Here is a 27,971-nt window from a genome sequence, read left to right on the forward strand (position 1 = left end):
ACACACACACACACACATATACACACGTGCATGTGTGCATGCATGTTTGCACACATGCACACTCTCCCCAACCCTCCCCAAAAAAGCACACATTTTGTGTCATGACATTAGAGTTGGTGTTTGGAGATGCTGATGATGGAGCATGGAGCTTGCATGTGGGCATGTATATCTAGAGCATTGGGAGATGTGCAATTCAAACCATGTGTTGACGTGTTTGTTTACGCTTTCCTTGTATTCATTTAGTAGGTGATTTGGGGGTTGCCATGGCCCAATCTGAAAGGATTGAGGGTAGCCATTGAGGGATCAAATGGGCCTATTGATTCAACCATTGATTGGCTTGGAAAGAGCTTGTGATTTCGCATGTTGGATAACAAGCACAAGACTTGCTTAGTAGTTAGAGACTTTAGCATAGGGCAACCTGACTTAAAGCAATTGGGCTCCTTGTGTGAATACAGAGAAGAAAATAAAGCAAGTTCTTGCATATTTGTAGTAATGGAGATTTAAGTTGATTGATAGTTGCGAGGTGATATTCTTGAATAATTTGACTTTAGTGAGTCTACATTGCGTGGGATGGAAATTAGTTGACAATATTGAAATGATGATGCTTTTTGATTGATGAGATAAAGCTTAAATGCCTTCATATGATTCATATGACGTCTACTATATCCCTAATTACACAATATTGCACCTTTGGACTTGTTGAATTTAAACTAGTTCAATAAGCCTTCAATTCACACTTATAAGCTTTGAACCAGTTCAACATTTGCAATCTTTGCATTGCATATATTTGATTTGGATATTTTGAAGAGCTAGTTCAAGGGGTAGCCTGTGCACATTGGATGTTGTGGAATGGCTATTCTAGAACTAAGTAGCCAACATCATTTTGAACATTGCAAGTTGGCCATTGTACATTAAGAAAAGTAGTTTGTTTTTGGGGCTTTTTTGACATTCATTTGGCATGAAAACTACATATATTATGGTAGGATTTGAAGTGTTTTGGTTAACTATGAGTATGAATTATTGGACATTTTGATCTTGGATTACTCATTAGCCCCACAAAAGCTTGATTTGTAATACACATAATCGACCTATTTTGCCAAGATTATCCTCCTGTAAAACAAATATCAACTCATCGAATGACAAAGCATTTATATTTCCTTTCATCATCAAATGAAAAGTAGATGCAAAAGTCTAATAAGAATTATGAAGACAATAGTTTATATAAGTGAAATATCTAGCAAAATTGCATATGTAGTAATCAACTACTCCTTAAGATCTTTTATCTTTGTCAAAAAAGTGTCTATGGAGCCCCCTTCATCCATATATTCATTCTCTAATTGGTTACATACGTAAGCAACACAATCCCCATTTATTTCTTGATATGAATGTGTAAGTACATTCCAAGTATCTTTAGCCAATCCAAGCATAAGCCTTTACATCTCTATCATCCCAATGAATCTGCTTAAGAGTAGGTAGTGGTGCTACTCTAGTATTAATTGGAATATGCAATATCCTCTACAACACTTGTTTTTATTATTTTTATTGCACTTGCATATTCAAGACACCAGTAGGATGCTTTTCAAATGTGTGCATAATGTTCCAAAGCGTATAGTGGATGGTTGGTTCCATTCAACTTGTCCTCAGCAACCATCATATGAAATACATCATTTGTTGCCAACCATGGCTATTGATTGTACTTGATTCAAAAGTTGCATATATGGAGGAAATATGCACAAAACCAACCTTTGCTATGTAGCACAATACAAAGGAGACTCTAAGGGATCTTACTTACATAATTGGCTGCTATTTTTTTTTTTGCACAGAAGAACAAAATAGCTAGTGTAGTAGTAGTGCAAACAAAAGTCAAAACGAACCCAAATAGAACATCTAATGACACTGCTCTTATGGGGTCACCTATAGTATTTGTCAACTTGTGAATGCTTGTCCCAATCTAAGGAAATCAAGCAAAGGGTGTTGATGACTTTGCCCAAGAGATAGAAGAAGCTTGAGAGAGTATAGCTCAAAGTGTATTGAGAGGTATCAATAGAGAAGATTTACAAGACTTAGTATGTCCTAAAGTGAATACGAATATATACAAGACCGAGGGATAAAACCTCCTAAAGAGGAAAAAAGGTTGAAATTATCTAGTTTCAATGAGGGGAAATCTGGCAATATAGGAACTATCTCCATTATGATGGAAAGGCGAGCCAAGTTGTTGGAACTAGTTAGGTGGCTAGTAGTATTTTAGATTATGGTTTTCAAGGTAGTTGGTTTGACTCTCAATACTTTGTATTTGCTTATAAAAGAGACCCATCTCATGAGTACTTAATCATTCTTGCGCTCTAACTTTCGCTCCCACGATTTCTCATTGCATTTGTCAAATGTGTCCTCATTTGTTTACAGATTGAGCTTTGCTCTCATTTCGAACACGGTATTGGAGCTAGAGGAGCATTCTTAACATTCATTTGCATGCATTAGCATTAGTATTAGCATATCATTAGCTTTTCATCTTTCCTCATAATTCATATTTAAATTTCTATATTGTCTCACCTAATTCCAGCACCTGTCCACAACCAATGGAGGGCCTACATATGAAGTTTGGCTTAATATGTTTAGATACTCTCTTATTTGAGGGCGCAACATATTGGCACTTTAGATCATGAAGTTGCTTCACTATAGCTCCAACATTGCCCATTTTACAGAGACATGTGTAATTTCCTCATAGATAAATTTGTATAACTCCTCTCTTCCTAATGCATCATTTCCCAAGCTACTTGAGGGCTTTTGTAGCTCATATGATGGCCTAACTTGGGCTAAAAGATCTCTTCCAAATTCCTCTTCTATAATTCTTTAGACCTGATTCACATAGACATACTTTAAGCTACCATAGCTGGGGCTTCAAGGTAGTTTCAATTTTTGAGCTCCTATATTTCTTCTATTCCAAATCCTTTGCTCTATCATCATTATTCCAAGCTAGTAAAATTATGATGAGCCATCAAATCTATGGAAGTTTTAAGAAGAAGATAAATAAAGACAAGAAGGCTTCCAACATCATGGAGTTTATTATGATAATCTATTACATGATATAATCATCATCTTCTTCTAATCACCAATCTCTTCACTAATAGTCAATTTCTCCACTTATTCTACCAAAGTGAAATCTTTTTACTAAAAGAGTGGTTTTATCCACCAAGAAGAACCTTGTTTCAACTTTGATAAAGTTTCACATGGAGTCAAAGAAAGATTATCTCATGAAATTTAATGGATTCAATTACCACAATTGGTCTAAAAAAACAAAGTGTTTTCTCATCAAGAAGGGGTGGTGGAATATTGTCAATGGGAAGGAAAAATGCCCTAAATAATTTAATGGATTCAATTACCACAATTGGTCTAAAAAAACAAAGTGTTTTCTCATCAAGAAGGGGTGGTGGAATATTGTCAATGGGAAGGAAAAATGCCCTAAAGATTTAGAAGAACTATGGACCACCAAGGATGAATTGGCACTAGCCACATTGGTGCATAGTATGGAGGACAATTATGTTCACCACATTGATGACTGTGACACCTCTAAAGAAGCATGAGACATTCTTGAAAAAACATTAGGTGCCAAAGGAAAGGGTACACTTGTGCATTTTCATATTGAGTTCTTTCATCTTAGCATGGATCTTGGAATGCCATTTTCAACCTTTTCAAACCGCATGAAGAGTCTCACTTCTCAGATCATTGGCCAAGGGAGACTATCTTTGAAGAAGTCACCATTGTGGTTCTATTGAAGAGTCTCCCACCAAACTATGGTAAACCATGTTATCACCCTAAAGAATATACAAGAGGGAATAAGACTTGCAAATTGTGACAAATTACATGGGTGCAACTATGTATGTAAAGAATGGATCTACTGCAAGATCCAAGGGCAAGACTTCTTGCAACCATTGTGGTATGATTGGACATTTGGAGGACTATGGCTTGAAAATAAAGTGCTCCATGTGTATCAAGATTTGGCATTCATCTCATTATTGCTTGAATAAGAAACAGAAAACAAATTTAGTTGAAGAAAGTGAAGACAATGAAGAGGCCAATGCTATCACAATTATTGGTCATGATAACCACGAGTATGATTAGGATTTTTGGACCTTTTTATTGTAAAAATCTCTCTACTTTTGAAATAATTTTTTGGCCAAAGCATCCTTCTAATAGTAGCTTAGGAGCCAAGATGATAGACTCAGTGCTTTCTTGGAATAATAGCCAAGTTGTAAGACCAAGCAAGCATAATTGTAATAGTATTGAAGTTGTAAAACTAAGTAGGCATACATGGAGTAGTAGTTTGGTAGTACTAGATCATTTTTCTTTTAGATAGTTGGGGCATCAACCTATTGGTCAAATGGGTCTAATCTAAGGGGGAGTATTGAAATTATCCTAGTTCCATTTAATAGAAATCTAGTAGCATAGGAACCATTTCCATTATTATGGAAAGAGGAGCCAAGGTTTTTGGAACTAGTAAGGTGGTTAGTGGCATGCTAGATGATGGTTTTGTAGGTAGTTGGTTTGGACATGAACACTTTGTACTTTCCTATAAAAAATGCCTCAAATAATGAGTAATTAATCATTCTTACACTCTACTTTTTGCTTCAATGGTCTCTCATTGCACTTGTCAAATGTGTCCTTATTAGTTCATAAATTGAGCTCTACTCTTATTTCCACAAAATAACTACCCCACCATTGGTCCTACGTGTGTTCACACACATCACTACTAAAATATGGTAACACTATCATCATATATAGTGTTATGGTGTATATTAGATTTGGTACATCTTTGTTAACCTTGAATGGCATTGAGGCTATGAGATTCAAGAAACATTGAGATGTCTTTGAGTGTGTGATTGGGATGGTGATATGTTGAGAGATGATTAGTAGACCCTCTTGCCTTGGTGAGAGCATATAGCTTCCCCCCCTCCAAAGTAGGCAAGCCTAGTTATTATGCCTATATTTTATTATAACCCTATTCTATTCATTTCTTGGAAAAATTCTCATTCAAAAAATACCAGAGAGGGAGAAAACTTACTTGATTGATTTGGAGTATGTTGTTGAGGTGCTGATATGGGGAGATAGGTTGGAGGAGGAGATTGCAAACTAGAAAGATAGGTGGAAGTGAAAGTTAGAAATGAAGGTAAAATCAGAGTTTTTGGGTTGAAAATCCAATTTAGCATGATGTTAGGGTAAATTTTCAATTTACTTTGACACCATAAAATTCTTGCTTTTCCTTGATATTAATATTAAACTAAAGATCCTAGCTTTGTTTTCTCAAAGTTAGCCGGCTGTATACAAGCTAATCAAATTGGTGTGTGATTTTTTGGCATTTCACAATTTTATATATGTACAAGGCTATTGCAAACTAAAAATTTTCATATATATTCATGAGAGTTCACCTATGCTCAAGCAAAATACCATTCGTAAAACACAAGTTTGTGTTGAAGCTTTATACGAATATCCAAGTCACTCATATTAGGGAGTTGGGAAGGTAGAAATGTTGAGAATATCAAATGATGCTTGTTCATAAGTGGCTTTGTGTGAGAGAGATGACAAAGATGTATGCTCTAGAAGCTCTAGGAAGAGATGTCCAAAATCCCATAAGCACAGATAATAAAAGTGGTACTATCCAAAAAGCTATAAAGGCATGTACTTGACACTCATTTCAATGTAATGGTACAATCAATTTGAGTCACTCAAGATTGTATTTATGAGTCCAAGGTAATCTATCTTGGAACCTAATTCACTTGAGTTAGAATTCCTCATTTTGATAATGTATCGTGTATTTGACTTGCGTCCACCATAGTAGATCTAGTTCTAGGTCCATGATTCTCAACATGGTAGCAGAGCCATGGTTGAGCTAGATAGCTAGTGGATGCATCTTACTTCTTCCCTGCATACTTTAAATCCTTTCTATTTCGATTTTTCTCCTTGTACATGCCATCAAAATCCTATTTTCATCTTAATTTCTTCAAGCCATCCACACATTCATTGTCTTGTACAAGGTGAAGGAGCTCAATGAAGGAGGTGTTGCTCAAGAAACTTGGTTCAAGGTTCGCATTGGAGGTGTTGTACCAACATCCCTCTCGAGTCTCTCCACTTTGCTATAGGGCCAGGGCATTGGCTCCTTCTTCTCCCCCATGCCTTCATGCAAGGCTCTCTCTCTCTCTCTCTCTCTCTCTCTCTCTCTCTCTCTCTCTCTCTCTCTCTCTCTCTCTCTCTCTCTCTCTCTCTCTCTCTCTCTCTGTGGGTGGATGCTTTCATTCCAAAAGTTGACGAGGGCTGTTGAGTTCCTGTTAACCCTCAAATGAACGAAGGTGGAAAATTTGAAAAAGCTAAAGCAAAAGACAAAGGCCAAGGCAAAGTGGAACGGAGGACAAAGACGCACAAGGAGAAAAGTCCTAAATAAGGGAGAAAGGCACGCAAGGAAAAGCACAAGTCAATACTTTCGTAAAAAAGCGCAAGCGCATCATGGTTTAATTCAAGGAGTGCCAGGCTCTCACCCGTGCAATTTGTAAATGTAGACGGGTGGTGGAAAGGAAGCTAGGAAGATAGAAGGACAATGGGGAAAAGGGCCTAGGCCATGTAAAAAAGGGGATAAGGGGATGACCGCCCAAAAATGGATTTAAGATTTTGTATATAAAGGTGAAAAGTGAATGAGAAGCTCATTCTTGTGTGTGGCCAAAAGTGGCTCTCCTCTTCTTCTTCTTCTTCTTGTTCTTGCTTGCTTGAGCTTGTGCTTGAGAGAGGGAGTGTGAGAGTGTGAGGGAGTGAGTGTGTGAGGGTGAGGGACCGGAGAGGAGAAGCTCTCCATCTTCTCCTCTCTTCTTCTCTTCTCTTGTCTTGCTTGTGGCAATGGAGCTTGGAGCATGGGGCTTGAGGATGGAGCTTGCTTGAAGCTTGCACTTGGATCGTGGAGCTACCGGAGTGCGCGAGAGAGGAGGTAACTCGATCGGCATGGAGGTAAGCTCACTACACCCGTAGATATGGATGGTGCGTCGGCTATGTGAGAGGTAGCCATTAGTGCTCGGCTTGGAACGCTTGAAACAATAAGCGGTTTGAGGGTCTTGGCAGTTGAGCGAAAGCTCCCACATTTTGATTCCGTTGCCGGGACCAATGGATTCAAGCCTTGAGTGCTTGCACGCTTCAAATTGAGCATTGGAGTAGGGTTTTCCCCGAACCGGTGCTTGAGGTAGATAAGTAGGAAGCGATGGAGTTTAAAGACCCTTAGCAAGTAGGTTTTTGATTTGTTGTTGAATATTAGAATATGACCATTCATCTCCATCTCTGGTTTTGATTTTTGTTGCATTAGAGTAAGGTTAGGATAGGAAAAAAGAAGGAAAACAATAGCATTTTTTGTTGCTGTATAACAGGCTGAAATAGGGAAATAGGGGCACAGATTCAGATTTCTGGTTGGAAGAGTATGAGGGACTAACCTCTGAGGTCACAGCAGGCTGGAATGGGAAAATAAGAGGCCCAGGGAACCATGAAAGGCCACATTTGACATTCTACCCTCTGAGAAGAGAGTAAGCTTGAGAGCCAGGGGAGAGAGAGAGAGAGAGAGAGAGAGAGAGAGAGAGAGAGAGAGAGAGAGAGAGACATGCGGGGAGATCGTCAGTGTGCTGATCGATTCAAGCGCCACACCATTTTTAGGTACGCCAGGCATTTCCCTCTGTGGCTTTGCATCTAATTAGGCGGCACGGCACGATTCGGTGAAGTAGACGTCAGCCTAGAGGTATCGCGTGCAACTCGTGGGCCGTCGGCCGCGCAGTCGGACCAGTTCGTCTGAGTCCCAGAATAGGATTGCTCTATCTTTGGAGTCGGACCGTCCGACTCCGAAAATCGGACCTCCCCAAAAAACTGACCGACTCGGAAAATTGGACTACCCTCTCGATCCGATTCCCAGAATCAGACCAGTCTAGAATCGGACCAGTCCAGAATTGAACCAATCTAGAATCGGGACCAGTCCAGAATTGGACCATCCTTGTCCGAATGATTGGACACTCGCTTGTCCGATTTTGAAAATCGGACACTTGGATCCTGAAAATCGGACATCTACAGACTATCAAAATGTGAACGAGAGGAAGTAGCCAAGCAAATCAAAGAGCTTCTTGAAATGGGATTCATTGAACCAAGTTCTTCACCCTATGCATCCCCAATCTTGTTAGTCAAAAAGAAAGACGGATCTTTCAGAATGTGCATTGACTACAGGGATATCAATAAGATAACATTGAAGAACATGTATCCTATACCCAGGATTGATGATTTGCTTGATGAGCTTAAGGGGGCTCGATTCTTCACGAAGATTGATTTGAGATCAGGGTATCATCAGATTCGCATGAGAGAGGGTGATGAAGTCAAGACTGCTTTTAGGACTGATCATGGGCTCTACCATTTCTTGGTGATGCCATTCGGGCTTACAAACGCTCCAGCTACCTTTCAAAGCCTAATGAATAAGATTTTGCAACCTCTCCTCTTTCAGTTTGTCCTGGTGTTCTTTGACGACATTTTGATCTATAGCAAGACTTTACAGGATCATTTGTCACATATGAGCAAGGTTTTTGCTGTGTTGAGACATCATAGGCTTTTTACTAAGGAGAAGAAGTGTTCTTTTATGCATACTGAAGTGGAATACTTGGGACATATAGTTAGTGAAAAAGGAATACAGGCTGATCCCAAGAAGGTGTAATGCATAAGAGATTGGCCAACGCCTACTACTACTACCTCTCTTAGAGGATTTCTTGGTCTATCTTCATTCTATCGCCAATTTATTAAGCATTATGCGGCAATTGCAGCTCCTTTGACTGACAGGTTGAAGAAAGAGGCTTTCTTTTGGGATGCTCTTGCAGATAGCAGCTTCAACCAATTAAAGGAATTACTTACTTCTGCTCCTATCCTTGTATGCCCGGATTTCTCCAAAGAGTTTACTATACAGTGTGATGCTAGTGGCCGTGGCATTGGGGCTGTTTTGCTTCAGGAGCATGGAGTAATTGCATTTGAAAGCCGTAAGTTTACAGATAAGGAGATGGCCATGAATGTTTATGACCAGGAAATGTTGGCTATCTTGCATGCAATCAAGAAATGTCACCATTACTTATATGGTAGCCGATTCAGAGTACATAGTGATCATTGGGTACTCAAGTATTTCCTTACTCAGTCAAATCTCACTCCAAAGCAACGACGATGGATAGCAACATTACAAAATTATGACTTTGACATCACTCATACAAGGGGCAAAGATAACATAGTGGCTGATTCTCTTTCTCGTATGTGGGCCTGCAAAGTGTCAGCCGTGACAGAACTACTTAGTGATTGGATTGAAGAACTACAAGAGGCCTATCTCTTAGATGAGGAATTCAGCCAAATCTTTCAGAAATTACAGCAAGGTCTTATGGAAGAAAACTCGCATTACCAGCTTAAAAATTGTCTTATTTGGTGGAAGGGCAAGATTGTTATTCCCTCTACTTCTTCTTTCAAGCGGAAAATTATGGAGGAGTTAAATTCTTCGCCTTTAGCTGGACATTTGGGAGTTTTCAAGACTTATGACAGGATCAGCAAGAGCTTTTATTGGAAAGGACTGTGGAAAGATGTCAAGGACTTCGTTATGAAGTGTATGCCTTGTCAGCAAAATAAGGATAGCACCCATAAGCCAGGAGGTTTGTTGCAGCCATTGCCTATTCCTACGGGTAAATGGACTCATATTACTATGGACTTTATCACTGGCTTACCTACTACTAAGAAGGGGTGGAATAGTATTTATGTGGTGGTTGACAGACTCACCAAAGCAGCTCATTTTATCCCAACAAAAATTCAGTTTACTGCTTCTCAAGTGGCCAACCAGTTTATGGAGCATATTTTCAGATTACATGGATTACCACAGGTGATTGTCCATGATAGGGACTCAAAGTTTATGAGTAACTTTTGGCAAGCGATATTTACATCTATGGGTACTAAGTTGGCTCCATCTACGGCTTATCATCCCCAAACTGATGGACAGAGAGAGAGAGTTAATAAATGGTTGGAGACTTATCTTCGCCATTTTTGCTATGATGTCCAAACCTCATGGGATTCTTGGTTACACCTGGCTGAGTTTTCTTATAACAATTCCACTCATGCGAGTATAGGAGTTTCACCCTTTGAGGCTTTGTATGGTTATAAGGTGCCCTTACCCACAGTCATCTTTAATGAAAAGATCAACCCTCATGGGAAGGAAGAGTTGGAAAGAATACAAACCCTTCTTCAGCAATGCAAGGTGAATCTAAGGAAGGCTCAAGATAAGATGAAGATGTATGCTGATGAGAAGAGGAGGCCTTTAGAGTTTCAAGAAGGAGAGCTGGTTTTGTTGAAGGTGCCCAAATCCAAGTACTCTACATTGAAAGATGGATCCAGTAATAGGCTTGCCCACAGATTTTATGGCCCTTACAGGATCCTTAAGCGGATTGGAGATTTGGCATACAGACTAGAGCTTTCCTCTTCTACAAAGATTCATAACGTCTTCCATGTTAGTCAGCTCAAGCCCTATTATGGTGATCCAGTGGATATAGTTGATGAGTTGCCACCTATTGATGAAGATGGTCTTGTTCAGTACATCCCAGAGGCTGTTATAGATCAGCGCGAAAAGAAGCTTCGATCACGTTCTATTGTGGAATATTTGATTAAATGGAGAGGTTTACCCTTTGAAGAGGCTTCTTGGAGACCTGATTCAATATTGGATGAGTATCCATACTTGAGGGATACATTGGTGGCTGAAGCCTATTGTTTATGGAGCTAGTATTGATGCAGACTGGTTCAGGACAGCACGTTGTTTTAGAATAGTTTTTATCGTACCTCATTTTCAGAATTAAGCTATCTACATGAGCTTAAAGTACTCTTCAAGATCTTCGTTTTGATATGTGGTACATCTTATTTGGACACTTCTATCAAAAGTTATGGCAGATTTGGTCCAGCAGGGATTGTTTATTCAGCAAGCTGTCTACTTTTTTCTGGAACTATTTGTTGAAGACTCTATGGCTCCATTTGCTTCTGAAGTACTTAAAGTCATGTATATAGTTGGGTCCTCTTTCCGTTCTTCAAATTCAGCCCTTGTAATGATCATTTTTCATTCATTTCCCATTTGTAAAGCTGTAAAACAGAGTAGTACTCTGTTCTATCCATCTTTTCTTTAGCTCTTTCTAGGTTTGTTTTTGAGGACAAAAACTTTTGGAAAGGGATGGATTGTAAGAAGTTGGGAATAGTTAGAATGTTGATGATATGCCATGTCACACAGACATTGGTATATAAGGAGAGAAGTTGTAATTTTTCATATCTTTTTGACATATCAATACAATTACAATCTTTCTCTCCCTTCTTGTTCACAGCTTCTATGGCTTCCTCATCTTTCCTATCTTTCTCTCTCCAAATCTATTCTTTCTCTCTCCTCGTCACTCTTATTCTCTCTCTCCTCTGCAGTCTTTCTCTCTCCTCTTTCTCTCTCCCTTGGTTCTCTCTCTGACATACCAACAAAGGACACCTAATCCTTAGATTGCTTGTGCCTAGATGTTATATGGTCAAGGCTATGGATGTCTATCTCCATCCATTGATTGAGAGCTAGAGTTGTCAGAGAGAATTATAGTGAATGAGCAACTGTAGCGGGAGTTGATTCAAAATGTAAGGGCCATTCTTATGTGGACTATGCATGACTTTTTGGATTGAGTGCTTAGGTAAACGAGTATTCATTTTAAGAGCTTTCTCCAATATATGCTTTCATGATCATGTTGATTATATAAAATCATTAATGTAGGGCTACATAAAATATGTGAGGTATGTGCAAGCCAAGATAGCCACTGAATTGATTAAGCGCTTATATTTTCTACTTTGTATCGATATATGATGGATAACACATTGTCACATGAGTAGTGATCAAAGAAAATCCTAGTCACATCCCAAAGATAGGAGAAGAAAGGAGCATTAGACTAGGTTTGTGGCTTAATGCTTGGCTCGTACAACTATAAATTCTATCCTCAAATTTTCTTCTAGCATCCTTTAACAATGCAAAAGACAATTTAACCTTATAGCTCTACCTCAAAACCACCACACCCAACCACCCAAACAAATCATTACAATTTTCTATCCACAAGGTAACACTTATAACATGTCTTCCAAAAATAGACAAGCATTATATAAACAATGAGCCATGCAAGGTACAATATACATCTCCATAATCAACCGATTGTGAGGTAAAGTGATGCCAAGTTGAATCCCAAGGATTGATGAAGATGAGAGAAGCACCTCTTCTTGTGATATTAAAAGCTAGATGCACAAGCTAAGTAGGTTTCGATATTAGCAGGTCATTCCAAACTTCTAGGGCTGTAGATAGTAAATCGCCTTTCAACAACCTACATTTCAACAGGGCTATTTCCTTAATCCCGAGTAGATACTTGACAACTTGCTTCTGTTGTAGAAGATGACTTAGGATGGTCTAGGCTTTTTACTTCATTGATGCTGAATCCCTAAAAGCTAGCCTTCTCTCAAATAGCACCACTCTTTTTTAATAATTTCACTTCTCCAATAGAGGACACCATCTCTCTTCTAAAAGATAGTGAGTCCATAGTTGACCGATAAAAGAATTAGCTCATGATGATATCAATGACAAGCTCTTCTATGACAATGATGCAACTTTGGATTGACTTCACGATACCTCCTTATCCATTACGGCCACCAAATATGTTATTGTAGCAATCACCTTAAAAAGAAGCTCAACACCAATGCACTTGGTACCACCTCTCATCTTTTGTGTGTTGCTACTTCAACATGTCAAGACGACCACCCAATAGCACACCCCTCAATTCCAACACATAGAACACGGCCCTCAATCACATCTTTAGCATGCATGAAAATTGTGTCAATCATGTTGTGTAGCCTTCCCATGGAGGTCTCTAAGGCCTCCAAGTCATTTGAAAGTTTCTCAAACTTGGTCTTCTTCAAGACGAATCCAACCATTTCTACCTCAATCATATGAAGATCAAGTTGAATCTTGTGGAATTGAGCTGCAAGCTATCATTTTCCAAGTGTTAAAGTGGTGGATATAGAAGTTCTAATGCTGATAGTTTCATCTTGAATTGTGCTATCAACAATCAAGTAAACAAGATTTGTTGCTTCTCTTGCATAGGAGTCCTGAATCAAAGCATCACTCTCGCTCACTCCAACACTAGTAGAATAGCAGCCAATTATCATTTCTTTGCTATCCACCCATTGATGCAGTTCAAATATACACCGATGATACTCTATATCCATAACTACTTGTTGAGATGATTCATTTGTGAGGCACTACATATGAATTGCAGATATTGATGGTGCCATCAAAAGATATTGAGCCCAATAAAGTGCCAATGATGCGATCGGTCTTATCATTATGCTCGATGTATGAGTCAAAAATATTGAAAAGGACAGTAGAATGGAGTTTGGCCACCTCCTGTCAATCATGTGGCTCCCTAATCCTTAGAATACATAGATAGCATTGCTCTCCACACATCAATTGTAGCCATGTCGTAGTATTCCTTAGGATAACAAGCAGGCTCTCATAGTAGCCCTTTCGAGTCCATCTTGATTTGACACAATGCCTAGCCTAGCAAGACGCGGCTATTGTTGAATCTCATCCCGCATGGTCATGCAACCAATTCCATTTGGTGAAAATAAATACCTCCCCTTTTTGTCCAAAAGAAATTTTGTAGTGCAAACCCACCGAGGATCGAACTTGCATCCCTTTGCTTGAGATCCTTGCACTCTACCAACCAGCTTATGGATGTGTTGATGGAAACATACTACATAATAATGATGATATAAAATAATATAAAACGGCCCCTAAGAAGCACTGGGTCATCGACACATGGCCTGCTTGTCTATGAGTTATCACCCATAGCAGGCCAATATATAACGTGAGCCCAAGACAATCACCACCCAGAAAACCATATTGCAGTAGATGGAGGGGGGCTCCTAGTCAGCCACATTCGATACATAGCCTCTCACCAACTAACATAACCTACTCTACATTTTCTAAATATTTTTTTTAAAAAAAATATTTCTTCAAAACTACACAATGATTTTCATGCTTTTTTGCATGTATTCTCAATTTTTTTTCTAAAATTCAATAATAATAACAATATCATTTTTACTTTTTTCAATCGAATCTACAAGTCATGGGTATGCTTTTGTGCCCAACAGTCTTTAAGGCATTTGAGTATGTCTTCATCTAGGGTACCTAGTCAGAATCTACATGATGTTCAACATCCAATGTCATTTGAGTAGTGTCGACCATGTTCCAGAATCAATCTTGTGGCTATTAGAGCTTTCAAGCCATGACAATGTAAACTAATACCATTTACTAAGGGTAGTTTCCACACTCTATTAGTATAAACAAAATTTGTCAAAATCCACATGACAATATCTAAATTATAATGATTCATAATTATTGATCATGATTGTGTTAGATATGATCAATGCCCCACCCTCATTAGGTGCCACCAATGATCCATGGTGCTCAAAATTGTAAGGCCCCCATTATGAGGAGAAGCCAAATGTGAGCCTGGACATTGGTTGAGTCTTGACTTGTATATCAGATGAGGTCTATGCGACCGGATGGCAAAAGGTGACCGTTGTGGGTCTAATCTTTGGGTTAGATGGAGTGGTTAAGCCGGTAGCAACTCGAGGCGCATTGCATCGAGTTGCGGGGTAAGGGAGTTAAAAGAGGCCCCTATTTTGGGGTCCGGGAGCCACGAAAGCGGCCCCTGGCTGGGGGGTCCCAGGGGGGCCAGTGCCCCCCCTCACGGGGGTCTACGGGCAGTGCCCCCAGCCCGATGGTAAAGGGAATATTCCCTGGCCGACTAGTGGAGGCTCATATGGTAGGTTGGTCAGGCCAACCTAACGGCCTTCGCAGGCTATAAAAGCTAAACCTCTTCACAGCCATCCATTATTCATCTTTCACCCAGTCAGAGTTGTTGTTCCAGCTAGCCTTAAGCTCTTCACCTATCTTCTATCTAGATCGCCATCTAAGCTTCACACAGTGGAAGTGCACGGGTGGACAGAGCCATCTTTGTATCAGTTGTTTGAAGCTAAAGAATTTATTGATTCTCCTCTTATCTGTTGTGTACTCTCTATCTCTTTCTCAGATTCTGTTCGCTGTGCCGTGTAATTTTTACATGGTATCAGAGTCCAAGGGGCTCTAGAGATCGGAGAGTGTGCAAGAGGCAAAGGCTTCAACAGCAAAGAGAGACTATGTCGACTTCTGGAAGTGGTTTTGGTGCATCAGGAAGCGGTGCAGGAGGTGGTGCCGCTGTATCGGCTATTTAAACACTGAGAATTCGTCCACCAACCTTTAGCGAAGGCAAGTTAAATGGTACAAACTACACCTTGTGGAAGTTCAAAATTACAACTATCCTTGATTCTTATGAGCTTCTGGAGATTGTGTTGGGGACTGACGCAGAACCACAGTCTACCCCCCACCCATCAAATTCTGGTGTGATGATTCCTTCGAATGCAGATCTTCTATGAGCTTGGAAAAGAAGGAATGCGGATACATTGTGTGCCTTAGTTACAAGCTATTCTGACAGTGTTCTGACTTTGATTCAGCATACAACCAAAGCGTTAGAGGCTTGGAATGTACTAAGGAGTCAGTATGAAACACAAAACCAAATAAGGATTCAAAACTTGGAGAATCAACTAGCAACGGAGAAGTTTGCTGAAGGAGAGACGGTTGAAGCATTCATCACTCGAATTAAGAATTTGCGCGACCAGATGGCTAGCGCTGGGATACAAAAGACTAGCGAAGAGCTATCTCGGAGGTGTCTTCGGATTTGTCCACAAAAGTTTGATGAACTAGTAATAACTGCCCTTAATACTCAGGTGAGACCTCAAGCTTTGACTTTTGAGGAGTTTTGTGCATTATTGATGGAGGAGGAGTTGAATTTGAAAGCCCGAGAAGGAAGCAACAATGGAGATGCTGCATTCTCTGCCAATGCAAAAGGCAAAGGTGGTTCCTCCACCAAAAATGATGGTGACAAAAAGAAGAAGGGCGGCAAGTAGAAGTATCACGGAGAGTGCTTCTACTGCAAGAAGAAAGGACATGCAATTGCAGATTGTCGTGTCAAGAAGGCAGATAAAAAGAATGGTACCCTTAAAAGTAAAGGGAAAGAGATAGCCAATACGGTTGAAGCAGAGTTGAAATTATTCATGGCGACCATTAAGGAAGTGTGCTCCTCGGCGCAAGAAGAATCTACCACTGACTCATGGGTGTTGGATAGTGGGGCCTCCCATCACATGACCAATAAGAAAGGTCTATACAGTTCTATGCAGCCTCTACAAGAATCCATCACTGTGATGGTTGGAAATGATGCTAAATGCCCTGCTGCAGGCACATGTACTATTTCTTTTATTGATGTAAATGGCGAAGTCAAAAAGCTTTCAAATGTGTTGTATGTTCCCGAAATCAGGAGAAATCTGTTATCAGTTGCTACCATAACTGATCTTGGTCATGAAGTGAGTTCAAGAAGACTGGTGCAGAAATTCTTGATAGTGCTGGCACAATTGTTGGCAAATGAGAAAGAAGGAACAACCTGTATGAGCTAAGTGCTCTTAAAGCCACCGCTGGAGTGGGCACAAGTAAGCTTTGGCATGAAAGGTTTAGACACATCGGATTTGCAGTGTTGAAGGAGATGCAAAAGCAAGGTATGGTTGCTCACCTACCTACAAGAACTGAATTGAAGGAAACATGTGAAGCTTGTATGATGGGCAAGCAACAGAGAAAGGCATTTCCACAAGAAAGCAATAATAGAGCACATGCTCCTCTAGAGTTGGTGCATGTTGACTTGTGTGGTAAGATGCCTACATAGGCCTTGGGGGGATCTTCTTATTTTATGTTGATTTGGACGACTACAGTAGGAAGATGTGGGTGTACTTCCTTCGTGATAAGGCTCAAGGTTTTGATAAGTTTAAAGAATGGCTAAAACTTGTTGAGAATGAAACATGGAAAAGTGTGAAGAAATTTAGAACAGATGGTGGTGGTGAGTTCAACTCAAAGGAGTTTGAAGACTTTTGCAAGAGCAAAGGGATCAAGCATCAATTGATGACGGCTTACACACCTCAGTAAAACGATGTTGTGGAACACAGGAATTGCACCATTGTGGAGATGGCAAGATGCATGCTAAAGGGCAAAGGATTGCCTAACGATTTTTGGGCTGAAGCTGTTAATACTGCAGTCTACATTCTAAATCGAAGCTATACAAAGGCTCTCAAGGGAAAAACACATCATGCGGCTTACACTGGTAAGAAACCATCTATCTCACATTTGAGAATTTTTGGATGTGAATGTTATGCACATGTTCCGGATGAGAAGAGAAACAAGTTAAAACCAAAAAGCAGAAAATGTATCTTCTTGGGTTATAATGATGAGTAGAAGGCTTACAAATTATATGACCAAGAGGCAAAGAAGATCATCGCGAGCCGTGATGTGGTCTTCAAGGAGGAGCTGCATACAGTGGAGGAGGAGAAGGCAAGTTCTTCCACTTTATCATCAAGCGAAGAAGTAGTCCACTATGAACCTGTCCCGAGAGCTGTCCGTACCCTTAAGGAGGAGGAATCATCGTCTTCAGATGATGAGGAAAAAGTTCACCAGCCTGACATCACCCCACCGGAAAAGCCATTACTGCGTTGGGTGAAGCAGCTCTATGACCACAATAATCCTATGCCTGCATTTGTTGAGAAGAAGGCAGACGGGGACCAAGGAGGTCTCAGAGAATAGAGGAGCAAAGGAAGGCTTCTGCTCACATAGTCAATATGGCCTTAATGGTTGAGATTATGAGAGAAGTAAAGGAGCCAACTAACTTAGAAGAAGCACTTGCAAATCCATCATGGAAGGCTACTATGCAAGCGAAGTATGACAGCATAATGAAGAATGACACCTGGGAGCTAGTGGATCGACCAGCAAAGCGGCAGGTTATTGCCACCAAGTGGATTTGGAAGATAAAGTACAAGGTTGATGGTACCTTAGAAAAGTACAAAGCTAGACTGGTTGCCCAAGGATTTTCACAAGTTGAAGGGTTTGATTTTCAAGAGTCATTTGCCTCAACTGCCAGAATGACCACTATTCGTGCGGTACTTGTAGTGGCTGCCCACAAGAAGTAGCTAGTGTACCAAATGGATGCTAAGTCAACGTTCTTAAATGGTGACCTCAAGGAGGAGGTGTACGTGGCTCAGCCACTAGGGTTTGAGGTCCCCCATTCTGAGAACAAAGTGTGTAAGCTGAAGAAGGCATTGTATGGGCTGAAACAAGCCCCCAGAGCATGGTACCAGCGGACAGATAAGTTCTTTTTAAACCTAAACTTCAAAAGATGTGCCTTAGATGCTAACTTGTATGTTTACAGGGATGGTAAAAGTCTGTAGTGATTGTCCTATATGTGGACGACCTTCTTATTACAGGTAACTATGAAGATATGATCAACCAAACTCGAAAGGCTTTGAGTTCTAAGTTTGAAATAACAGACTTGGGCTTGCTGCAATATTGTTTAGGGATTGATATTCATATCTCAGAAGGAGTATGCATGGGAGATCTTGAAGGCATTTGGCATGACCGAGTGCAAGGAGATAGCTACACCTATGGAGGTGAATGCAAAGTTATCCGTCGAGGATACATCAGCACTAGCAGACATTGGGATGTATAGGAGGTTGGTAGTCTGATCTACTTGTGTAACACCAGACCGGATATCAGTTTTGCTGTTGGTGGTTTGAGCAGGTTCTCAAACAAAGCTCATGAGAGTCATTGGAAGACTAGGATGCGGGTGCTCAAATACTTGAAGGAAACTTTTGACTATGGTATCACATACAGTTTCGGAACTTCTCTTGTGGGGAAGTGTGACTCAGATTGGGCAGGAGACAGTCATTCCAGGTTGTCAGTTTCTGGTTATTGTTTCTCTTTGGGTTCAAGAATTTTCTCTCAGATTAGTAAGAAGCAGCCAACAGTGGCATTGTCTTCTACCGAAGCAAAGTACAAGGCAGCTTGTTTTGCTGCATGTGAAGCAGCATGGTTAAGAAGGATTCTATGGCATATGGGAGTGCAGGATGAAGAACCAACAGTGTTGAGATGTGACAATCAGAGTTGCATTGCCATTGCCAAAAATCTAGTGTTTCATGCATGCACCAAACATATAGAGATCCAGTATCACTATGTGCGTGATTTGATGGAGGATGGGATAGTGGAACTGGTCTACTGTCCAACAGAGGAGAATAGAGCAGATATCTTCACCAAAGCACTTACGAAGGATTTGCTTCAAGTTCATCTTCAAAGACTTGGCATTGGGCCGAGGAGATAGTTCACCTATGGGTGGACATTGAGGGAGGGTATATGATCAATGCCCCACTCTCATTAGGTACCACCAATGATCCATGGTGCTCAAAGTTGTAAGGCCCCCATTATGAGGAGAAGCCAAATGTGAGCCCAGACATTGGTTGAGTCCTGACTTGTATATTAGATGAGGTCTATGTGATCGGATGGCAAAAAGGTGACCGTTGTGGGTCTAATCTTTGGATTAGATGGAGTGGTTAAGCTGGTAACAACTCGAGGCACATTGCATCGAGTTGCGGGGTAAGCAGCGCCCCCATCTCGATGGTAAAGGGAATATTCCCTGGCCGACTAGTGGAGGCTCATATGGTAGGTCGGTCAGGCCGACCTAACGGCCTTCACGGGCTGTAAAAGCTAAACCCCTTCACATCCATCCATCATTCATCTTTTACCCAGTCAGAGTTGTTGTTCCAGCTAGCCTTAAGCTCTTCACCTATCTTCTGTCTAGATCGCCATCTAAGCTTCACACAGTGGAAGCGCACGGGTGGACAGAGCCATCTTTGTATCAGTTGTTTGGAGCTAAAGAATTTACTGATTCTCCTCTTATTTGTTGTGTACTCTCTATCTCTCTCTCAGATTCTGTTCGCTGCACCGTGTAATTTTTAAAGATTGTAGATTCCCTCACTCCATAGATAGGTTTAGCCATCTATTAGTTTTTGGAGTTGACTCGAAACTAGAGGTTGTAGCACCAATGTGTAGGCAATGGATGTTCATTTTAGAGTGGCTCATGGAGACCTTAAATAAATTTATGTGACAACGGGCTCTTCTAGAGGATAGCATGGATGAAGCATTTAGAGTTGCTTATACTCATTTCTAAGTAGCTCATGATGGTGAATATGGACAACAAATTGCTATGGACTCTCAAGGACTACCAACTAAGTCAGGATGTGGGAGTTGGAAATGGAATAGAGAAGAGGATGGATGGAAGCATGCAAAAAAAGGTAAATTGTCTTTATATGTTATATCATGCATCCATGGAGAAGTGATGTATTCAATACTCCGAGGGTGCAATCATCAATTGCAGATAAGAAGACCAAGGAGATAAGTAGGCCACAAAGAGTGGGGAATTAGACTAGGAAGGAGAGATACCCACAAATGTAGCAAGTGAAGGCATGTTTTGAACACCTAACGCAACCAAAGTATTGAAGAAAGAAAAAAAAGACTCCTAAAAATGAAGTCTCTCCTCCAGGTATAAGCCCCTACAAAAAGAAATAACTTTTCTATATTGTCTTCTTTGACCTCGTGTATATAAATCATGAAGAAAGAAAATAGCGATTTGCTGCAATATCTATGCTTATATTTATATTGATAGTAAAGATATGCTTTCTTCAATATCCTTGTAATTTATATTCTTCTCCCTCCTCTTTGATATCTATAAAAAAAGTTAGCATAAATGTTCATTATTGAAGAAGTGGAATCAAATATACACCTAAGTATATATAATTTAATATAGAAACTTACTTGTTTGTGATCTTGGTGCACAGATCGGTCACCGTATGCGTGCGTAGTGAGCGTCAGAAGGTCCCCAAGAACAAAAGACTCTACTTTTTACACAAAACCCAATGAAGAAAGCTTGCACGACATGAACAAGAGACCAATTGGGTGCAATCTCCCCCCATGCCTTGTGTGAGCGCTCCACAAAGCATGTATTTTATATATTATTCATCTTCAAGCCCAAATAATAGCCCAATTTACAAAATAGCACGCTTTAGCTTTTGAGTTTACTTTTGTGCCACTAAAGAATTAAAGCTAATGGATACCCAAGAAATCAAGCGATACCCAATATACAATGTCCAATACAAATATTTAAATCGTGCGCCCATGCGTATATAAAAATAATCAATAAATATCAAGCGCTTTAATAAATAACCGCGACAAAATATAGGCGCCATGCCTAAGATATGCACCCATAAAAAATTGATGATAATTTGAATACACGCTATCCTCCAATGCTTCCCACTGCCACCGCTGCTTGCTCTACACATTAACTAAAGCATTCACAATTGTTAGAAAAATTAAACCGACAAAAGTGAATACCTAGCAGTCTTCAACTACATAAATAAATTGGTTAGAAATCAATCCTAACCTTAATTTATTACGAGTGCACACTCTAAACTCATAAACGTTTATTAATTTAAATATGTATTTTGCGGAATCACCCGCTATGGAATCACCCACTTACACATTAAATTAACAAGACGCCCGAAAAGGATAGGCGTCCCCATCAACTTTTTGCACAAGGAATCCACCTTGTGTATGAGACCCGATAATACTAAAATTTTACGGAGTCCACCGCAAAACCTCACGGAATCCACCGTGGAATATGCCTCCTGGCATCATACCCCCGGGGTGGGATAGCAATTGTCCTCAATTGCTATTAGCTCAATGTGGAGCTAACAGTGTGGGGAAAGCATTTAGATCTCTAGCGTGCATCCATTGGGCCTCTTCAACAGGATGGTTTTTGAACTTGACCAAATATCTAGAATATCTACGGCCAGGTCTAGTTGTCATAAAGTTAGTATCTATAATAGTTTCAAGCTCAAGGATTTCAGTTTCATCATCTAGTAAAGGAGGGTTTTCATAGACAGGGTGTACAGGTAGTTGGCCTCTAAAAGGTCGTAATAAACTGATATGGAAGATGCTGTGGGTTTTCCAATGTTGTGGTAATTCTAGTTTAAATGCATTGTCATTGATTTTGTGTATGATCTTGAATGGTCCATAAAATCTAGGTGCTAATTTGACAACGGGTGTTTATTTACACTTTGCAATCGGCGTTTTTCAATTCGTAACTAAACATAATCATCAACTTTAAAATTCATAGCCTGTCTTTTCTTGTTTGCTTGTTTTGTGTATGATTGTTGGGCTCTGGCAATCATATCTTTAACTTCATAAAAAATAGTAGCATGCATGTTAGTAATATCATCAGCAGTTTGAATTTTGTTTGATAATGATACAACAGGTGTAGGTAATCGATATCCATAAATAACTTCAAATGGTGCTTTCTTTGTAGCTGTATGTGGTGTGTTATTGTATGCAAACTGAAGTAAATGTAGATGTGTATCCCATGTGTATGGTTTTGAAATGGTGTAAGCACGCAAAAGATCTAAAATAATACTATTAGTAGCTTCTGTTTGACCATTTGTTTCAGGATGAAATGCAGATAAAAAATCAATCTTTGTTCCTAATTTAGCAAACAAAGTAATCCAAAAATTATTGCAGAATCTAGAATTACGATCAGAAATAATAACTTTTGGTAAACCGTGGTTAGTGAAAACAGTTTTCAAAAACAATTGAGCAGCTTGAGACGCAGTTAAAGTTTTCTTGCATGGAATGAAATATGCTTGTTTGCTGAACCTATCTACAACAGTCCAAATCATATCATGGTTAGCTTTAGTGTTAGGTAGACCCGTGATAAAATCCATTGAAATCTATTCCCATGGTCGTGATGGAATAGATAATGGCATTAGTAAACCATATTGTTTACCATGGTGTCTTTTAACTCGTTGACAAACTAAGCATTCAGATACAAAGTTAGATACATCAGTGTCCATATGTGGCCAATAAAAATCTTCAATCAATGTATGCAAAGTAGATATAATTCCTCTATGACCTTGATATGGAGGACAATGAATTTCATGCAAAACAAATGATCGAAATAGAACAGTCACACATAATCTTTTTTCATAAAACATGAATCCATTAGTGTAAGACAATGAATCAATAGGAATCCAATTATTTGCGACTAATTTATTCCACAATCAGCTTGAAAAGTAGGATCCTGATGATAAGTATCTTTCACAGGGATAAGGGAATCAAATGATATCACATAAATATTTTGAATTATTGGTCTTCTACTCAAAGCATCAGCAACAACATTCTCTTTTCCAGGTTGATATTGTGTAAGGGGATGAAAACTTTGAATAAAAGCGGCCCATTTAATGTGTCAGTCAGATATTTGTGGTTGACTAAGGAGATGTCTAATGCTTTGTTGGTCAATTTTGATCATGAATTCACATCTCATTAAATAATGTTTCCATTGACGTAAGGCTTATACTACGGCTAACAATTCTTTGTCATAGGTAAAATATTTAAGTTTAGATGGTTTGAGTTTGCAACTAGAGTAGGCTATGTGGTGAGAATCTTGCATAAGGATTGCTCCTATTCCAAATCCACTAGCATCAGTAACTACCAAGAAGAATGGTCTATTGAAGTCAAGTAGTTGTAATATAGGAGCATGAGTTAAAGCATGTTTCAGCAAATCAAAGGATTTTTGTTGATTGTCAGACTAGTTATACACAATACCCTTCTTTAAAAGTTTTGTCAAAGGTAATGCAAGTAATGAGAAATTCCTCACAAATTTTTTGTAAAAGCTAGCAAGACCTAGAAAAGAACGTAATTCATGCACATTTTTGGGTATGGGACAATTTAAAATTGCTTCTATCTTTTTAGGGTCGACTTTAATATCTTCTGATAAAATAATATGTCCTAGATATTCAATTTCTGTTTGGAAGAATTCACTCTTTTCGGGATTAGCATATAATTGATTGTCTTTTAACAACTGAAAAACTAAAAACAAATGTTCATAATGCACATTCTCATTTTTACTAAAAACTAATATGTCATTAAAGAAAACAATGACACAATACTGATGTTTCAAGAATATGCAATTCATCATGCGACTGAATGTGGCTGGTGCACTAGTTAAACCGAAAGGCATAACTAGAAATTCATAGTGTCCAAATTGTGTTCTAAATGCAGTTTTGAATATATCAGATTTATCCAATCTTACTTGTTGATATCCAGATTTAAGATCTATCTTACTAAATATGGCAGATCCTTGTAGCTTATCCATAAGATCATCTACCCTAAGAATCGCATATCTATTCTTAACAGTAATTTTATTTAGGGCACGATAATCAATGCACATGCGATAAGTTTTATTTTTCTTCTTCACTAATAAGACAGGTGCACCAAATGGAGAACTACTAGGTCCAAATAATCCTCTGTTAAGTAATTCTTCTATTTGGTTTTGAATTTCTTTATGTTCAATTTGGTTATGTCTATATGGTGCTTTACATGGGGGTTGTATTCCAGGAATTAAATCTATCTTATGATCTTCAGGTCATGAAGGTGGTAAATCAGTAGCAAAACAATCTTGGAATTGGGCAAGAAATTGTGTATGCCTAGGATGCATTTGTTTTTCTTTAGCTTGAATTTCATTCATCCATATTAAATAGGATTTGCTACTTTTACATAATGCACATTTAGCCTGAGTATGAGTAAGCAGTGGGAAAATTATTGGAAGCATGCACATCATGCAGTGTGATTTGTTTTCCTTGAAAATAAATTTTAATTGAATGCATAGAATAATCTATATCAGGATTGTATTGATGACACCAAAGCATTCCTAAGATAATGTCACTACACTGCAAAGGTACAACTAAGAAATCTCTTCGTTCAGTATAATCACAAATTTTAATTTCTAAATTATGCACCTCTTGGGTTCCATTATATCTCGTACCTAAGAATGCAGCCTTGATGCGATGATGTGTAGAAACAGTTTGTAAATTCAATTCTTTGACTAATTTTGCAGAAATAAAGTCATGTGTGCTCCCATCATCATGTAAAATAGTTTTTTCTTTACCATGCACAAAACATTTCATTGTTAACAAAGAATGGGGAGTTGGCATACCTGGCAAAGTATCAGAAGTAGTACCAATGTCGTCATCATCTTCCGTAAAGTCTGGCATTTCCTCACGTTCTTCGTCTTCTATTGCTCCCAGATAATTGTTATGGACGGATGGCTTTTTGGATTGACAATTGGCTGCTAGATGTCCAGATTGATGGCATTTGTAACAAACTATGTGTTTTGCTTTGGATACATTATTGGTAATGGTAGGAAGTTTAGGAATGTTGGGATTTGATTGTGGGGATGGCTTAGGGTTTGGATTTGTGTTTGATGGCAAGGTAGGTGGTCATGTCCAAGATTTACAGAATGAAGATGGAAGAAAATGACTTTGATTGAATCTTCGAAAATTTGAATTGAATTGTTTAGAACCATAGTTACCATTAGTTGGAAATTGTTGTGGTCACTTGTCTTGTCCGCGAATTTTGTCTTAAGTGTCATGGGCCAAGGAAATTGCATCTTCATGGGTTGTTGGCTTGAACATATTGACTTCCGCATAGAAATGTCCAAGTAGGCCAGACATAAACTTGCGTTTATGAGTTGCTTTAGGTACATCTTCGAACATACGTAGTTGCAACAAGGCATTCCAGAAACGTTTAGTGTATTGGGAAATAGGTTCACGATCTGTTTGTTATAGAAGATCCCATTACTTGATGGCTTTTTTGTGGAATTGAGGAGGAAGGAAATTCTGTAAAAATTTCTTTTGGAAAGTCTCCCATGTAGTGGGACAATCAACGCTCTTGCAGACCACAGTCCACCATAAGGATGCTCGGTCAACTAAATGGTTAGTGACACATTTAATTTTGTCTTTCTCAGCATATGTTTCTTCAGGGAAGTAATCATCAAATTGACTGATAAAAGCAAGTACAGTCTTTCCATCGCGTGATCCATTGAAAGTACGAAATTTGAAGTTTCTTTTACTTATCTTTGTTTCTTTGCGAATGGATTGGGCTTCAAGTGTTGCATCGATGGTACGTCGTATAAGATCTTCGAGTTGTGATCCATCTTGGTCGGTGGTAAATCGTTGCAAATTGGCCAATTGAACTTGCAAAGCTTGTCGGGCTCTTCGTTCCTCTTGTAACTGCATCATAATCAAATCCAACCTTTGCTCCATTGTTGGTTTGGGTAGATCACCTTCAGCCATCATAAGATCATCCATGTTTTGATCGGTCATCCTGCAAAATTCCAAAAGACCTCACACACTCGAAACCTTGTTAGCGGGATGAGCGTAGCTCAAAGGCGGGTTTACAAGGCTTGTATATTTTTGTTTAGCTTTTGTAGTATCTCTCCTTTACGATTGCGGAATTCGTTGTCACAACCGTCTTCCAAGAAAATAATGTTGCGTAAAGACTGTGTATAAATTGCGTATAGTCTGCGTGTGAACTTCTGTTTTTGTTGAAATTGGTTCAGCAAGACTGCAAGTGTGAACACGGACTTCTTGAGAGTAGTACGGTGAATCGTATGTTGCTGAATATGAGCTGCCTCTAAGGTAGTTGTTGTAGAAGACTTTAGTGACCTTTGTGACTTGGGAAATTTGGAGGATTGGGAGTTTTAAGTCTTTATGAATTAACTTGAATTTAAAGGACGAGAGGACGTTGTCTGCCTATTTGACGACGGGCAGTTCGTCCTACCGCCGTTGGTGTTTAAAAAACGAATTTGGAAGCTTTAATTAAGCTTCCTGTAAAGCTTAATAAGATTTTTACTTAAGCTTTGAGAGATATGTAGGATTTCTTATCTGTATCACGACTTGATGAAGAAGCTTTGTCGCCGGTTCCTTGCCTACAGAGACTGGTCTCTCGCGATCAGAGGGTGTAAAAAGGGTTTCTTGACTACCAGGAATACGCTGATATTGAGACTGTTTGCCACGAGACAGATTGTAAAGCTCGATCATTCCAGGAGCTCCGTCTTTGCGCGACATGGTAAGCGATTGGAAACTCTCGATCTGATACCACTGGTGCACAGATCAGTCGCCATATGTGTGCGTAGTGAGCATAAGAAGGTCCCCAAGAACAAAAGAACTCTACTTTTTACACAAAACCCAAAGAAGAAAGCTTGTACGACATGAACAAGAGACCAATTGGGTGCAATCTCCCCCCATGCCTTGTGTGAGCGCTCCACAAAGCATGTATTTTATATATTATTCATCTTCAAGCTCAAATAATAGCCCAATTTACAAAATAGCACGCTTTAGCTTTTGAGTTTACTTTTGTGCCACTAAAGAATTAAAGCTAATGGGTGCCCAAGAAGTAACGCAGTACCTAATATACAATGTCCAATATAAATATTTAAATCGTGCGCCCATGTGCATACAAAAATAATCAATAAATATCAAGCGCTTTAATAAATAACCGCGACAAAATATAGGCACCATGTCTAAGATACGCGCCCATCAAAAATTGATGATAATTTGAATACACGCTATCCTCCAATTCTTCCCACTGCCACCGCTGCTTGCTCTACATATCAACTGAAGCATTCACAATTGTTAGAAAAATTAAACCGACAAAAGTGAATACCTAACAGTCTTCAACTACATAAATAAACTGGTTAGAAATCAATCCTAACCTTAATTTATTACGAGTGCGTACTCTAAACTCATAAATATTTATTAATTTAAATATGTATTTTACAGAATCACCCTCTATGGAATCACCCACTTACACATTAAATTAACAAGATTCCCAAAAAGGATAGGCATCCCCATCGACTTTTCGCACAAGGGATTCACCTTGTGTATGAGCCTCGGTAATACTAAAATTTTACGAAATCCACCGCAAAACCTCATGGAATCCACCGTGGAATATGCCTCCTGGCATCAGATCTATCTTAAAAATTATCTTGCCTTCTATCTTTGTCTACCATCCCTCATCAACAAATTGTAAGACATGATCATAT

General features: G+C 39.2%; 1 pseudogene; it reads right to left on the reverse strand.

Moving 5' to 3' along the window:
* Nucleotides 1-12,816: 12,816 nt before the first annotated feature.
* Nucleotides 12,817-26,994, reverse strand: LOC148032179 (eukaryotic translation initiation factor 3 subunit F pseudogene; annotated as a pseudogene).
* Between the last annotated feature and the right edge of the window lie 977 nt (nucleotides 26,995-27,971).

This window comes from Lygodium microphyllum, chromosome 8, assembly GCF_053477565.2.
Source record: "Lygodium microphyllum isolate KBCC chromosome 8, Lygodium_microphyllum_v1.1.10, whole genome shotgun sequence".
Taxonomy (NCBI): Eukaryota; Viridiplantae; Streptophyta; class Polypodiopsida; order Schizaeales; family Lygodiaceae; genus Lygodium; species Lygodium microphyllum.